Below are 15842 nucleotides of genomic sequence, written 5' to 3' on the forward strand. Positions count from 1 at the left end.
CTGGGGGTGGTGGTCCAGGGTTTCTTACTCTTTAGAGGCCATGTAGGCCATGAGATCTACCACTCTGTTGCTGTAGCCGTATTCATTGTTATACCAGGAAATGAGCTCCACAGAGTTGTCAGTGAGAGCAATGCCAGCTCCAGCATCAAAGGTGGGAGTTGCTGTTGAAGTTGCAGGAGACAACCTGGTCCTCAGTGTAGTCCAGGTTGCCCTTTAGTGGGCCCTTCGCTGCCTGCTTCATCACCTTCTTTTTTTTTTTTTTTTTTATCCTTACAACTTTGGTTTTAAAAAAGAGGGATACATATACAGATTTTTAAAGGCACTTTGGAATAAAAATATAAGAATATATTTTTGTCAGTACTTAATTCTTTTAGAGGTTTGATAGCATGCATTGAAGTCCCACTAGTTACCATAAGCATAAAGTAAATGTAGGACAGAACGTAATATGGAAACAGTCAGTTTTCTTGGTGTGCATTGATTAAACATAATTTTTGAATACCAAAAATTGCCACAAGGCTATATTCTTAGCTCTTGGATTATTAACGATTTAAGGTCCGGGTGTACCACACTCTGAGAGGGTGCTATACATTTTTTTTTTCTTAAGAAGGACTGAGGCTTTCACTTTTTGGCCTTTGTTTTTCTTGAGCTTCATATGGCCTGTGAGTTGTTTCTGGGGTGTTCAGAGCTTTCTAGGGTTAGTATCCAATTGTCAGTGACGGCATATTATGTCTGTTCTTTTGTGACTGGGTTACCTAACTCAGGATGGTATTCTCTAGATGCATCCATTTTCTTAAGAATTTCATAAAGTCATTGTTTCTGATAGCTGAGTAGTACTCCATTGTGTAAATGTACCACAATTTTTATATCCATTCATCTACTGAAGGACATCTGCGCTCTTTCCAGCTTCTTGCTATTATAAATAGGGCTGCTATGAACATTGTGGTGCATGTGTCTTTGTTATATGTTGGAGCATCTCTGGAGTATATGCCCAGAAGTGGAATAACTGGGTCTTCAGGTAGGAGTATATCCAATTTTCTGAGGAACTGCCAGACTGATTTCCAGAGTGGTTGTACCAGTCTACAACCCCACCAACAGTGGAGGAGTGTTCCTCTCTCTCTGAATCCTCACCAGCATCTGCTGTCATCTGAGTTTTTGATCTTGGCCATTCTGAATGATGTGAGATGGAATCTCAGGGTTGTTTTGCTTTGCATTTCCCTGGTGACTTGATATCATCATACTTGGCAAGCCTTCTCCAAGTGGCATGTCAGATCTACAACAGATATATTGGGGGTAGGAACACAGAAGGCCATGCCAGTGAGCTCTGGAATGATCTTGCCCACAGCCTTGGCAACACCAGTGGATGCAGGGATAATGTTCTGGGCTGCCCCACGGCTATCATGCCACAGCTTTCCAGAGGGGCCATCCACAGTCTTCTGAGTAGCAGTGATGGCATAAACTGTGGTCATGAGCCCTTCAACGATGCCAAAGTTGTCATGGATGACCTTAGCCAGGGGGGCTAAGCAGTTGGTGGTTGAGTGAGTTGTCATATTTCTCATGGTTCACACCCATCACAAATATGGGGGCATTGACAAAAGGGGTGGAGATGATTACCCTTTTGGCCCCACCCTTCAAGTGGGCCCTGGCCTTCTCCATGGTGGTGAAGATGCCGGTAAACTCCACAAATACTCAGCACCAGCATCAGCCCATTTGATGTTAGCGGGATCTCGCTCCTGGAAGATGGTGATGGGCTTCCCATTGATGACAAGCTTCCCATTCTCAGACTTGACTGTGCCATTGAATTTGCCCTGGGTAGAGTCATACTGGAACATCTAGACCATGTAGTTGAGGTCAACGAAGGGGTATATACATGTAGGTATGTATGAGTAGTAGTTTTAGCATCCTTGGCCCAGGGAGTGGCACTATTTGGAGGTATGGCCTTGTTGGAGTAGGTGTGGCCTTGTTCGAGAAAGTGTGTTATTTTGGGTGTGGGCTTTAAGAGCCTCATCCTAGCTGCCTGGAAGTCGGTATTCTGCTAGCAGCCTTCAGATCGATATGTAGAACTCTCAGCTCCTCCTGTACCATGCCTTTCTGATGATACCATGTTCCTGCCTTGATGATAATGGACTAAACTTCTGAACCTGTAAGCCAGCCCCAATTAAGTGTTACCCTTATAAGAGTTACCTTGGTCATGGCATATGTGTGAAGCAGTAAAAATCTAAAACTCCATGTATGTATATATGTATGTATGTACAGAGACCAAAGCTTGGTTCTTAAGGATGTAATTAAAATGGTGTATGTTTCCTTCCTGACTTTCTGCTAAGGCTGTGTTGTGGAACTCAGTTCTCTGTCCATGACATTGCTGCTTTTATCTTGGAATCAGAGAAGCTGTGATTACCCTCATAAGGCCCTCATAAAATCAGGCCCTTTAACATTCCCTTGAAGACAAGGGAGACATCTCATGAAGCAGCCAGCTCATGGGGTTATGCAGTAGGCCATGGACTAGATCCAGTCCCTCCCCACAATATATGAATAGTTGGTAAATACCCAAAGGGACTAGAGAGATGGCTTAGTGGTTAAGAGCACTGACTGCTTTTCCAGAGGGCCTGAGTTCCCAGCAACCACATGGTGGCTCACAACCATCTTTAATGAGTTCTGATGCCCTCCTCTGGGATGCAGGTGTACATGCAAAGAAAACACCCATATAAATAAATAAGTAAATCTTTTAAAAAGGGGGCCCAAGGGTGAAACTTTTGGTTAGTATTTTATCCATCAATCCATACTACTCAGGTAAGAGACCCTCTCCCATGTTCCTGTAAATACCGCAGTCAAAGCCATTGGTTCACAATAAACTTGGATGAAATTATAGATTTGTTTTGTCCTTGGGTATAGGGTAAGTAGATATACTTTGTCCTCTTTTTCCTTACTTGTCTCCCCAATAAAAGCCATACAACAGATGTGTCAATTAATGTGTTTGTCATTGAAACTAGTTTTAGCCCTATTAATTGGTTAAAGACAGAGAAACATATAAATTGGTCAAAGACAGAGAAACCAACCATAAACTCATTCTTCCCCAGTTACCTCAACCCCCAGCTTTTCTTGAGGTGCCTGGGGTATGTATGGAAGATACCTCAAACTCAACAGACATTGAAGGTGAACTTACTCTGATTGTGCAAACCTTCATTTTGCCTTCCATCTCTGAGATGGACATCCATCTACCTGGATACACTTAGAAATTGCTCAGCACTCCTTCATACACAGTGATTTGACCTTTACTCCTGCCTTCTCTGTTGAAGGTGTGGAGGCTTTTCACTGTCTCTAGGACCATTGCTTCCATGTGTTGTACTTGGTAACAGTTGTTCACTTCCCAGCCTTTCTCCCCACCTCTTAGCATGGCCTAAGGAAGCCCCACATGTGTCACTCCATGGTATAAGATTGACTGGGGCATTCACCATGGCCTAAAAAGGAGGGTTGCAGCTAAGAAGAATTTTAGGGCCACTATCTGGGCATCTCTGAAAGTTTGTAGTGTGGCTGGTCCACAGAGAAAGCTGGGACTCAGCTCCAGCCTGGGCCTGAGAGAGGCTATTGCTTTTACCAGGGTTAGGACAGTTGAATGATCATCTGAATCACCTGAAGGGCTTGTTCAGATGTGGGTCACTGGGCTGATTTTGTAGGTCCTATGTCTGTAAATCCTATGTCCTGTGTAGTCTGGATATCACATTTTGAAACCCTCACACTAAAAGTGTACCCGCCACTAGGCCCATGACTCTCATCTATAGATAGGAGAGAACCACTTGGGGTATCTTAAAACAACTAGAGGCTAGTGCCTCACTTGTGAGTTGATCTGAGAATAGGTTGGACAGAGCGATTTGGGCTACCCTGAAGTAAAAAGTTAGTTTCCTTAAGATGGACCTGGAAGTAGCTGTTGTGGTTTGCATGAGAATGTTCCCATAACATAGGCTCAGCTAGTCAACACTTGTTCCCCAATTGGCAGTTGTAATGGTTTGTATATACTCGGCCCAGGGAGTGGCACTATTAGGAGGTGTGGTCTTGTTGGATTAGGTCTTTGTGGCCATGAGCTTTAAGAAACTTGTCCTAGCTGCCTGGAAGCCTGTCTCTTCCTAGCAGCCTCCAGATGAAGATGTAGAATTCTCAGCTCCTTCTGTACCATGCCTGCCTGGATGCTGCCATGTTCCCACTTTGATGATGATGGACTAAACCTCTGAACATGTAAGCCAGCCCCAATTAAATGTTGTCCTTATAACAGTTGCCTTGGTCATGGTGTCTGTTCACAGCCGTAAAATCCTAACAGTAGTACTGTTGGCAGATGCTTAGGGGGTGTGGCCTTGATGGAAGAGGTACATCAGTAGGGCAGTGCTTTGGAAGTTTAGAATGTGGCCAGGCTCAGTTCACCTTATCTGCCTTGTGCTTGTGTCTATTCTTGCTGTTATGCCTGCCCCTCGTGGCTGGGCCTCCTCAGCCTGATTGGTTCCTATTCTTTGAAACTCTAATCCAAAATAACTACTTCCTCATATAAATTGTTTTGGTTATGATATTCTATCACAACAACAGGAAAAAAGCCAATACAGTAGCAAATTAAAGAATTCATTAAAAATTTCTGGAGTGTTTGCTGTATAGCAGGCACTGTATTGGGGACTATAATCATGTACTCAGGGACCCATCAGCTGAGCACGAGGGAAGCATCCAACAGAGATTACTTTAAAACAGTGGTTCTTACCCTTCCTAATGCGATGACCCCTTAGTGTAGCTCCTCATGTTCTGGTGACCACCTCCAACCATAAAATTATTTTCATTGCTACTACATAAGTTTAATTCTGCTACTGTTATAAATCATAATATAAGTATCTAATATGCAGGATATGTGATATGCCACCCCTGTGAAAGGGCTGTCTGACAACCCAAAGGAGTTGAGACCTACTGGTTGAAAAATGTTGGTTTAAACCCACAAGCAAGTGAGGGTTATAGAATATTATGCTAAGATAATATTTAATGTGTCTTGGAGGAGGAGGAGGAGGAGACTCAGGAAGGGGATGGAAGAAGATGAGGAAGTAATGATCCTATTTATCTAAGCACAGTAGGTAGGTTAACATCTAGATCCTTAAATGAACCCAAGGCATGGTGAAAAATGGCTAAGTCTAAATCCACACTTAATCTTGTGTGTGTTGCATATATTTATGTTTGTGAGGGTATGGATGTGTTCAGACTCTGTGTGTGTGTGTGTGTGTGTGTGTGTGTACATATGGAGGTTAGAGGTCAATATTAGGTGTCCCCTCTATCATTCTCCACAAGGTCTCTCATTGAATCTGGAGCACACTACTTTACCTAGGCCAGAAGATTACCTTGGAATCTTCTGCCTCCAGATTCCTCACTCAATACTGGGGGCTACAGATATACAGTGCAATTCCCAACTATTACATTGGTTCTTGAGATCTGAACTCCAATCCTTGGTGGGCAGACATTTTGCCCACAGAGCCATCTTCCCAGACCCTCATGATTTTCCTGTTCATGGATAACCAAAACCTCCCCACCTTCCTTTGCCTCATGTTCTTTCTGTTTGCAAGAGGAATCATACCAGTGTCTCTCAGGACTGTCTGCAAGACTGTACAGAGCTTGGCACTGTCTCAGGTACACAAAGAGCTCAAACCTCACAGGTCACAGTGCACACCCATGTAACTCTCACTCTAGTATGCACTGGACAGATGACAGCACTGGCTATCATCAACACTTCGAAGGTCCTATTTTACCTCTATTTCCATCATTACTGAGAGTCTCCTTTCTTGCTTCTGAGCTGAGAACACTGCCAGGCTGTGCTGCCAGGCAGTGTCTGACTGCATCTGTGTACCTACAGCTCTCTGGTCACTTATGTCATCCTGTGAGTTTCATTCCTTCCTTATATGGATATATCAATATCTGCCCTCTCTGTTCCTCGAAGCCTTCTTACCACCTCTTAAACTCAGCTGCTTTTATTTGCCATAAACAGGAAATTTCCCAAAGCACATATTTTCACTTCGAGAAGTAGTTAAATCTTAAACAAAAATCTCTGTGTAAATGAGGGAGGCATGCTTTGCACATGGAATATTTCGCTATCACAGGCCCTTCCTATAACTTTCTATACGCTGAGTAACAATCCAAAGGACTAGCTTTCCACCCCAAATGGCTTCCTGCTTATGGAGGCATGGCTTCAAAGGGTTTCTGCTGGGGATTGATTGCTGTACACTTGCATAACAGGGCACAATTACATAGACACACTTGGTTAAAATCTTATCTTCTTTCCTGAAGCTCTTCATAATATTTGTACCTGCCTCTAAAGCTTGTTTTTTTTAGTAATCTTGGCCTGTTCCCTACCTGTTGTGTTCCCTCAAAGTATCCCTGGTCCACCTTCACCTGAGTTTTCTCTGTGTTCACCTGATCCCAAACTTTTCTCTACATTAGATAATATTTATGTTAGCTAAATATTAGCATAAGAAAGTCATTCACTTGGCATGTTCACAGACAGAGAAGCAGATGGCTGGACAGATATAACATTTACCAGCTGGCTTTTCTTTCATAGGCATTCTTGATGATACCTGCTTTCATCAGCAGTGTGCTGAGCTCTCCCTAAAGTTTGTTATGCTTGGGACTTGAGAATCTCTTCAGAAAACACTTGCAAATTCTGATGTCTAGGACAGCAGCCTCAGCAACTGATTTTAAATCTCCAGTGTGGGACCTGGACACCAGTGGATTTTAGAACTCTCCAGGTAAATCCAATGTTCATTCAACCTTGGGAACTTGTACCCAAGACAAATGTCTGTATGTATTAGGCAGACTTTTGTAAGTATGAGACTCATGGAAGAAGTACAAGATAGAGATAGAAGTTCCATGTAACTCTGAGTGACACTGAGATTTTTATTTTTCCTTTTGTGTATGTGGGGGCATTCACATGTGTGTGTTCCTCTGGAGGACAGAGGTTGATACTAAATGTCATCTTTTATTACTTTTCTATTTAATTTGTCTTTTATTGCAACTGGGTCTCACTAGATAGCCACATACACTGGACTGGCTTTGAACTCACAGAGATCCATCTGCCTCTGTCTCCTGAGTGTGTATTGAACAAGTCTGCCATTACACACCTGGCCTGGCACCTTATTTTTGAGGCGGGGTGTCTCATTAAATATGGAACTCAAAGATTCATCTAAACCAGATGATCAGAAATCTCTAGGTATCCTCTTGTCTCTGCCTCTGCAGTGATGGCATTACAGGTATGTGCTGCCCTGCTGTGCTGGGCTTTTTACCTAGCAGCTGGAACTTTGTGTAACAAGCAAGTCACTAAGCTGAGCCTTCTCCCTAGTCCTGCCTTGGAATTTATAAGTATCCCAGCGATGCTGATGTTTCTCCTAGGTCAGAGGCCCCATGAATAGAAAACTGTCTGTCTGTCTAGACTCACTTTATCAATATTACAAATAATTTCCCAGAAACCAGTCATCCATTTGGGTTTGTGAGCATTTCCACATTTTAGTGCCCTTCCCAGTCTTCTTTCTGTCTCTTTATTACTTTGTTACTTTTCCAATGGTCAGCTCAATTTTCTATCAGTTCTCTTGAAAATAACCTACATGACAACATAGATCTTATGGACCACCTCACTAAACCTAAGCATAGTTTTCTATGTACTTTATTTTTCTATGTGTAATGCTCAATAGCTCAGGGACTGGCTGAGGCTATGCAAATTCTTTAACTATGGTGTGATAATACTAACCCAGTGTTTTGGCTACTGGTATTTAAACAGGTTTGTAAGAATGAATTATGTCTTTAATACAAAGAAGAAGAAGAAGAAGAAGAAGAAGAAGAAGAAGAAGAAGAAGAAGAAGAAGAAGAAGAAGAAGAAGAAGAAGAAGAAGAAGAAGAAGAAGAACTGGTGAGATGGCTCAGTGGATAAAGGTGCATTCAGTGAAGGCCTGGAGACCTGAGTTCGATCCTTTGAAGGCATGTAAAGGTGGAAGGAAAGAATTGACTCCACAAAGTTGTCCTCAGACCTCTGCTGGTAGGGAGAGGGAGGATGTGGAACTCAAGTATCAGAGCCAAGAGAAAGGCCCAATGACATTGTGAGAAGTATCAAAACTAAAACTTTCTTAGTAGATTGATTGGAGTAAGCACAACAGCACAGGAAGTCAGGAGTCACCACATCATATGAGCTTTAGGCTTGCAGAAACTCAAAAGAAACAGTAGGATAAAAACAAGCAAGCAAACAAACAAACAAACAAAAAACAAACACCACAGGAATGTTGGAGATTACACAGGAGCACATAACTCAGGAAAACATCACCCATTTAGTATTTAATTTGTGAATTGGTTTTGGTGCTCAGGTTTGTACATATTCATGAAGCTTGGTAGGGCAATTAATTTGGGCCATTGCTGGAATAATGTTTTGTTCTTTAAGTAGGTTTCTCATCCGAGTCACTCCTCCTGCACTTGTTACATTTCCTTGCTACATTGTAACTTGGCTTGGGGCAATGTGTCCTGGGGGATGTTAAAGAGTTGCTGCAGAGAACAGTGATGCCCTAGAAGGCAACATTTTCCCATTAACTGCAAATTTTGTAACAAGCTCGCTCTCTCTCTCTCTCTCTCTCTCTCTCTCTCTCTCTCTGTGTGTGTGTGTGTGTGTGTGTGTGTGTGTGTGACAGGGAGGGAGGGAGGGAGGGAGAGGGAGGGAGGGAGGGAGAGAGAGAGAGAGAGAGAGAGAGAGAGAGAGAGAGAGAGAGAGAGAGAGAGAGCAATTTTTAGCTTGAAGAAAAGGACTGTGATATTATATCTGTGGGAAATCTTATAATTTGAAAGGAAAATGAAATGCCTCCAGGCCATGGTTGATGGTTGAGTGGGTGTCAGGCTACCAAGGCTGGGCTGTCCACTTTGGATAACTATTGATTGCCTTCTGAACAGACCTGGGGATTCAAAAATGAAATCCACAAAAATTATTCTCCAGTCTCAAAAGACAACTGTCCCAGTCAGGGGTGGTTTTTCAAGGGACAAAATGCAGTTGTTGGACTAGTGGTCTCCTAAAATCCCTTGTGTCCATTCAAAGAATTTATAATACAATTAGTTTTGGGTTCCTGGGAAAGGCAGCAAATAGATAACTCATAATCTTGGCTAGCAGGAAAAGGCTATACATATGATTTAAACTTAACAACCTTCTGAAAACAATACTTTCATACAAGTAAAGGCAAACCCTTATAAAAAACGCTAGTTTGCTGAAAAAAAATGGATTTTTACTCCCTTTACCCCTAGTGTCATGTTCTATAAATATCTATATTAAGTCTATTGTGTGTATGAGATGTCACCATGAAAAGCTACAGTAGCTGCACATGACCTCGCCCAAATTCTTAATGGACTAGCTTCAGACATTCGTGTTTCAGCATAAAACCTCTGATTCAAAGACACATTTCACTAGTGTATAGGATATTAAGTAATCAAGACTAGATAATCAGAGTGGAATGGATTCCTAGGGATCACTGACCAATGAACAAACTTTTCTTTAAGCAAGCAAGAAGCCTAAGTTGTAGGTCTGCTTCACAATATTATACTTGTAGCCAGTAAAACTGTTATTGTACACTTAAATTTTATTAAGATGGCAAGTTCCATGTTAAGCCATATTTCTAAAATAAATGGTTTTCAAAATAAGGGGAAAATCAAATTCAATCTGCTTCATGCAGCAAAGATTCCAAATGGTGAATGCTTTGGTCAGTTTTTCTGTTGTTTCAGACATGTTCATGGTAAGCCTAGATATTTCAGAAGTAAAAAATGAAACCTTTAATTTATCCCATGAACAATTTTGAGTACTCAGCATTTGGCGATAATACTGGAAGATTTTCTTTCACCTTGAAGTCTAAATTAGATGGCCTCACAGGAGTGCCTTTATCTTGCTTCACTGATATTTTCAACAGGACCCTATCTGTCACACAAACTCTGAATAGGCATAGTCTCTGTGGGTTTGTAAAATTTTTACCACAACTAAAAGCTTTTCATATACATTCTACAAGTATATGCTAGCCATTTGCTGCTGCAAAGCAATCTTAATGCATTATGTTAAACACCTTTGTACATCCCATGATTCCAAATACATTTAGAAAGCACAGGACGTTCTTGCTACTGCTAGCAATGAGGGGAATATCAAATCAATCAAGCGTGAAGATCTCAATCGAGAGCTCACAGCTGAGTTCTTTCACAGGCTAACCAAACAGAAAACTGAGTCCCAAAGGCAGTACTTACATGACGATTCCCCATCTCCCCTTCTCTGAGATGTCTGTCTGGGTTTCTTCAAAAAGAGACCGGTCCTCCCACAGACAAAGTTTATAATGGATTTCGCAGGGCACAGTATCTCCTGTGTTTAATAAGTAACTTTTGGCATTAGATTTGAATACACTGTTGGGGATGGGTAGGGAGTGGCGATAGTTGTGAATTTGCGTTAGCTAACATGCTGAGTGGGCAGGCCATCTGAGAGAACATACACCCCGAGGAGGGAGCTTAGACTCTTTACATTAAATTACTTAAGAAGCTAAAGGGGCCTTATCTGGCATCAGTGGGAGGGGAAGTCCTTGGTCCTGTGAAGGTCTGATGCCCAGGATAGAGAAATGCTAGGGCAGTGAGGCGGGATTGGATGGGTGGCGGGGGGAGCACCCTCACAGAAGCAGGGTAAGGGGGGATGAGTCAGGGGGTTTGTAGAGGGAAAACCGGGAAAGGTGATAACACTTAAAATGTAAATAAATAAAATATCCAATTAAAAAATCACAACTAAAGGGTTAAGCTTGCTTCACTTCTAATAGTTGAAAGAATTTGAAAAGATTGTTTTTGCCTTTCACCCCTCTTGTCAAAGGTAGGTTCTCATTATCTAGTCTTGACTGGAGGAAATCCTCCTGTTTCAGCTTTAGAGTATTGGTATTAAAATCACTTACTACAACTCCTGGTATTACAATATTTTTCTTAATTAAAATGGTGTGTGTGTGTGTGTGTGTGTGTGTGTGTGTGTGTATACATGTGCATGTCATGGAGAGCATATGCAGGTCAGAGGATAAGTCATAGCTCTCCTGATATGTGTGTCTGGAGGACCAAACTCAGGTGATCAGGCAACAAGTACCTTTACCTGCAGACCCATCTCAAGAGCCCCAAGTTATTGCTGTGTGTGTGTTTAATAATAAAAGCATTGCAGAAAGCACATACCTTTAATAATCATCATCATCATTTTCATTATAGCATTAGCCAAGAAAACTGAAACTCCATTTTATTTATATCAGTATTGTTATTTGATTATGGATAATTTTTTAATGATACATGAAGTTGTACAGGGTTATCATTCTTTCTTTTTTAAAGATTGATTCATTTAGTTTATGTATGTGAGTACACTGTTGCTCTCTTCAGACACATCAGATCCCATTATAGATGGTTATGAGCAACCATGTGGTTGCTGGGAATTGAACTCAGGACCTTTGGAAGAACAGTCAGTGCTCTTAACCACTGAACCATCATCTCTCCAGCCTCCAGAGGTCATCATTCTTATAATCTGAATAGTTTTTAAATAAAAAAAAAATAGCTGCCTGTCTGAGTAACTTTTTTTCTCAACAAAAAGAAGACTATTAAAAGTAAGCCTATAGAGTTCTTCATTTCTTTTTCTAGAGGCTTTTTTTTGGTTAATCCTTCATAAAATGGTCTATGCATATGTGCCCATGTTCATTTTCCTACTTGCCTCTGTCTGTCTGTCCTCTGTCTTTCTTCTATTCTTTGTATGCTTATCTACAACCCAAGAATTCCATGATGTATTTCGCTCCATGCCGTGTATGCTTCCCACACTAAAGAGATGATAATCTGCTAAAGACATGGACCCAGCCTTATTTAATAAGTCTACTACTGTCCTGTTTTGGGTCTTCTGCATAAATGTCTTAGGTCTTTGATTCTATCTGTTGAATCTTGAAATGAGATTGCTTATTAAAGAACACACAAACTTAAAAATTCTAGATGTATTTTGTCAAGTTGTCTTCTTCGTAGGCCTTAGAATGCTGGACTACTGTTGAGGGTCAGTCGTTCCATGGGCCTTGTGTTTAAAGAACAGAGCTGACACCTGGTGGTGGCGCACATTTCTCCTTTCTATTGGCTGCCGGCATCCAAACAGTTCAACTTTTCATCCCTGCCAATTTCGGAGGAAGAATATGATTTCATATTTCTTTTATTTAATATCTTTGAAATAATAGATTCAGTTTCCTTAAAGTGTTTGTGACTATTTCTGCTGTTTTCTTGTGCATGTTCCTGTTTCTGTCTTTGCATTTCTATTCATAAAACACTTAGTAAAAGTGAGCCCATTGCCAAGTGGAACAGTTGGTTTTCACCAGTTTTTTGTTTTGTTTTGTTTTGTTTTTGCCTTTGTTCTGTTTTGAGCATGTAAATATATATAAGAGAAAAAATTTAGTGTCTTTAAATATGTCAGTGTTTACTTTCTCTCACACATTTTTTTTCTACATTAAGATGCCTAAATCTTGTGGTTTTTCTAAGTTTTTTTTTCCTATTTGTTTCAGTAACTGGAATTGAACTGAGGGCTTGAGGTGCTGGCTCAGCCCCCTATACCTGAGCTGGATCATTTGTCCCTTTTTACGTTTTATTTTGAGAATGTCTCTAAACTGGCCTTGAACTCACTCTGTGTTCTAGCCTGTCCCAGCCTGCCTCAGCCTCCATTGCAGCAGTAATTATAGATCTGTACCATCAGCCTCAGTTTAAAATTCTTTAAATTTCTCAATTAAAAAATAAAAACCCATGGGTATTTAGGGTTTTCTATCCTTAAAGCCATTTTAGAGATATATATTTAATTTTTATGTGTATCATTATTTATCTACATGTATGTGTACCACGTGTACGCCTGGTGCCTGTAGAGGTCAGAAGAAGACATCTGACCCCCAAGAACTAGAAGTACAGACAGTTGTGAATTACCTGATGTAGGTGCTGAGAACTAAAAATGGGTTCTCTGAAGAGCAAAAAATGCTCTTAACCACTGGACCACCTGTCCAGACTCAGCCATTGGTGTTTATTTTTGTTTAGTATCTTTTTTCCAGCTCCAACAAGGTGGGTGGTAGGTTCTTGTTTATCTGGTCACATCTGGGATCCAGGCTGGATCAGAGCATACATCAGACGCTAAAGGCTATATATGAAAAGAATTATTGAACAGGCAGCAGCGACCACTGCTCTCACATGAGAGATCACAGTAACCTGATCTAGATCCCCTCCCTACATGTTCAGAGTGCAGGGCACTGTCTTGGGCATAATGGCACACACTTTTAATCCCAGAATTTGGGAGGCAGAAACATGAGAATAAGGAGAACACCCTAGCAAAACCAAAAACAAAACAAAGCAAAACAACAACAACAACAACAGGTGATAAACCCCCATTCTGGATAGGGGTTAGGAATGTCTGGAGCCTTACTCACAACTTTTGCTCCTTGCCGTGTCCCCACATTAGCCATCCAGGAAGCATCATGAGGTAGCCAGGGTTCTAAAGACCCCCACTGATTTTTTAAAAACTATAAACAATGTATATATGTATTTATTACAGTATTTATGTTATTACAATATTACTTCATGTTACAGAGAAGACAGCATTAGTAAGCAGGCATCCTTCCCTCCTCTCCCAAATAAAAAGACTGACTTCTTTGTTATGCTACTCCAAAGGGACATGGCGTCCCTTCTCTTAATGTGAAATACCCTCATATTAGACACATCGCATGCACCTGGACACGTTGGAAGAAGAAGTAGGGGTGATTGGGAAGGGAGAACCAGATATGGATTGGGAAATATGGTCTCTCTCTGATCTCTGACAGCTGCTCTCAGATCCTTGCTAGCTCTGCCACCCATGGGTGATAGCTGCAAATGTCTGCCTGCCCAGGCCTCTAGGCCTCTAGGGTCAGGATAATGATCCATGGACACTTGAGTGCCTGGGGTTTCGTGCATCACTGGGGACAGACTGAGTCAGCGGCCCCTATGGTGGCCATGGTGAAGGGGCGTGACCAATTGGCTAGTATATTAGTGCAGATCATCATGGGAGTAGCTATCAGGGTGGGCTCCCTGCAGAAATCACTCAAAAATAATTCCCAGTTTTAAAAATTGTTTGATTGGATAGTCTCTATATTTACATTTCAAATGTTATCACCCCCATCTCCCCTCCCCCTCCACTTGGGGGCTCTCTCTCCCAACCATCCTCTACCTTAGTGCCTTTAAGGCCTAAATCTCTGACTTGTTAGGAACTGATTTTGAATACGATTAAAGAAAGGGATTGATTAGTATTTGGTTAAGCATTTGAGACTAGATAGCTAACAAATAATTCATTTTTCTCTCTGCTTGTGTAAAATGCTTCCTTTACTTTATGCTAAATTCTCTTGTAACTTAAAACTAAGATTCCATATAATTTTATAAAATCTTGATTCTAAATGGGTTCATTTTTTGTTGTTTGTATTTAACTTTTATAGATTGTGGTCACAGACATGCTAGTGGCAATAAACCAAAAGAAATGGGTAAGAACTTATTTTCCTTCCTCCAGTGTATTGCTACGCTTTTGTATGAACAAGTAAATACCAAGTGGTTATGTCGGCCTCACATGACACAGGATGTAGAGGGGCAAGTGAGGTTCAGAGGTCTTAGGAAGAGGCTGCAGGCCAGGAAACATGCAAACTGTAACAGAAAATCTAGGTTCCTTTGTGCACTGTCCTGCTGGGTTTCCAGACTCCTCTCTGTCTGGCCTTCTTCCTTCCTGTCAAGTGCCCTGTCTTTTGCTTTGCTTGCTACTATCCATATATCTCTGACCAATTCCTTGCTCTGAGTCACAGGAACCTGGAAATCTTGGCAGGTGAGCAGGAAACTGTAATATCTGCCAATATCAGAAAGCAGAGTCTGAATAAAGAAAGGATGTCAAAAAAGGTGTGTGTGTGTAATATTCTTTTATTTGGAGATAGGATTTTTCAAGGGCTAACGTTTATTTCGAGACAGAGGTTTTTTCATATAGCCCATGGTGATCTTGTGAATTGAAGTTCCCAGAATAATACTAAAGCCCCACCTGTGCTGAAGATTTTACAAGGCTGAATAACTGATTAGAACTTCATGATTGTGGAGATTTGGAATGTCGTCCTATCTTCAGGTTCCTTAATAGCCATTCGTTGCCCATCTCAGCACGCCACCTACTGTCTTTGAGTCTTGTCCCCTGACCCAATGCTAAGAATGATATCATCAAATAATATCTGAGGCCTGAGGCAATGTTCTCATCATGGTGTTTTAGAGACACCTTTATGACTTTCTTATGTCTTTTAGCTATAGAAACTGCATGAAACACTTACCATATTAAAACACAGTCTTTGGGATACCCTGAAATAGTATTCCCAGACCCTAGTGACATTCATTTGGCTGCAGAATCTGGTAGTGCCTCTTACTTACTTTCCTGTAATGGTAGTAGCTGTCCTTAGGTTCAAAACCAGGCTCCAGGCAGAGTGTACGGTTCTAGGAGGGTTTCATTTGAGATATACAAAAGTCCCTGTCTCCAAGGTGGTAGTGGGAAGAAGACACAAATGAAAATGACCCACACATTGCCTCTTTGTTACTTGGTTGTGATTGTGCCTAATTTCTGCCTTATTGTCCACTGTCTCCTTTGGCAGCTCCAGGCTTCTCAGGACCCAGTCACCTCTGCCCCACTTCTGCCCTGGCTTTGAAGTCACACCCTACGCATTTACCTCTCCTAGAAACTTCCAGGGAACCATGTTGGTTCCTAGTTGGTTCCTGCTTCCTCTGCTCCCTCCCTCTTTAGATTTTTACTTTGAAACTCAAAGGTCAGG

The sequence above is a fragment of the Micromys minutus genome (assembly GCF_963924665.1).
Source record: "Micromys minutus genome assembly, chromosome: 33".
NCBI classification, from domain to species: Eukaryota; Metazoa; Chordata; class Mammalia; order Rodentia; family Muridae; genus Micromys; species Micromys minutus.